Source organism: Chrysochloris asiatica, unplaced genomic scaffold (assembly GCF_000296735.1).
Source record: "Chrysochloris asiatica unplaced genomic scaffold, ChrAsi1.0 scaffold00399, whole genome shotgun sequence".
Taxonomy (NCBI): domain Eukaryota; kingdom Metazoa; phylum Chordata; class Mammalia; order Afrosoricida; family Chrysochloridae; genus Chrysochloris; species Chrysochloris asiatica.
Window position 1 is genome coordinate 614,105 of NW_006408917.1, and position 2,144 is coordinate 616,248.

The following is a 2,144-nucleotide window of genomic DNA, read 5'->3' on the forward strand; positions in this document are numbered from 1 at the left end:
TTTACCTCCATATCAATTTTTTATGCTTTGCTATGCAAAAGCCAGAACTCATCAAACTATGTTTACCAAAAATCTTTGTCAACTTGAATTTTATTCTTTCTTTTCAATACATGAAACCAAAGGAAAATGAGAAGGCAGGAGGAAAGGAGGAAGGCACACTGATTTTTATATTGTTGCCACCATCATATAGCATTAGATGTTCATACAAGCACTGGTAGTTTGTTCTAGCTTATTACTAGCAATCCTAGAATTACCTTCATTAAGGAAACTTTACTTAACCTTTCTTCAGTTATCTTACCCAAAGTTCTTCAGGGACATTCATCTGAGCTATCTAACAATTACATAAACTTCTCTTTAGATTCTGAATAACAAATTGATAGGTGTTTTCATCATGGCTCCTATCACCTGGGAACCCCATCATTTTCCTTATACTTTGCTATTCTTCAGGTAATAATTCATCTTGCCCTTAAAATCTATGGCTTTCTTTAGTGTCTACTTGATTTCTCTCATTTAGTCTCTTTGCCTCTTGAACTACCTCTCAATATTAAATATCTCACTTTAGCAAGCTAGAACCCTTTTTGTTTTACGAACACATTCCTGATTAATACACATTTAAAATTCCACTATGAATTACAAAATTAAGTTCCAAAAAGTTTTGACATGTTATATTAATAAAATCAGTGTATGAAAATTATTATTTTACTCTATGTCTTGACCCTGTTGTATAAAAATTGTTAATAACACACTGGGTTCCAGAAGATAAAATTTGTTTGAATTCGTATTTATTTGAACACAAATAATTTTTATAAACATGTGAATCATAGGTTTTGGCCATTTGAACTACTGCTTTTATGTATAATATATTCTTTATTTTAAAATAGATTTTGAAGATATTATAAAGGAATGTACTACAATTTTATGTTTCATAGTCTAGAAATTAAAATTAGTAAAGATTGCTTTAGTTTTCTAAATTCTACATAAAAACAGAAAACAGTCCTTTAAAATATTTATTGCTCCACATGTAGGGTTCAGTTTATTAGAAGTTTCAAAAATTATATTAAGTTATATAAGCAACAGGGAATTTTGTGCATTTCTACTGGTTATACCAACTATTGTCAAGATTTCAAGGATCTATACACATACATTCATGCTCTGTTAGGAAATATTACATGCATCAATGGTACCTTATCATCCTTTAGAGTTCTTTTCTTTTGTGTCATTTCTCATGCTTCAGTCATTTGTTTTGAAGATATCCTAAGCACAGAAACTGGATATATATATATATTTTTTTTTTCTCTAACTCCAAAGTACTTTTTGGACAAACTTTTAATCTAGTTTTTTTGTATTGTTTTCAAATTTGCAGAAATATTGTGAAACTATTTCAGGGAGTTCTCATATATTCTTCATCCAGTTTCACCATTTATTAGCATTTAATATCAGAATGGTGCACTTGCTAATATTCCTGAAATGATTTTAATACATTATAATTAACTACAGTTTATACAAATGGAACCCTTGTGTTGTTGTTTGTTAAATGTTGTACTACTAACTAACCCAAAGGTCAATAGTCAGAACCCACCAGGTATTCCAGAAGAACTAAGATGAGACATTCTACTTTTATAAATATTTATAGATTTGGAAATCCTATGGAAAAATTCTGCCTTATCCTATAGGATATCTTTGATTCAGTATTGACTCAAAGCGGTGGTTTCTTTATATGTATTTTTGTTTTTGATCCCTTATTTATATTTTTATTTTTTTAATTTAAGGTCAATTTTAGTTCTTATTTCTCCTTATGTTAAACGTAGCTGTAATAGTTTCTCAGGTTTTCCTTTTTTTAAAAAAAAAAATGACACTAACAGTTTTGAGAAGTGGGTTATGTTCTTGGCTACCAACAATAGGTAAGCAGTTTGAATCCATTAGCTGCTCAGAGGGAGAAAGATAAGGTTTTCTGCTCTCCTAAAGATTTGAAACCAGAAATCATATACATGGTCACTATGAGTTGAAAGTTATTCCATGAATATTTTAAATACCAACAAGATACACTCATGTACCAAAAGGAAATGGTTAATGTTCAACCATTTCAAGAGATACCATATGAACAAGAGCCAATGATACTCAGAGAGGAAGTCCAAAGTGCATTG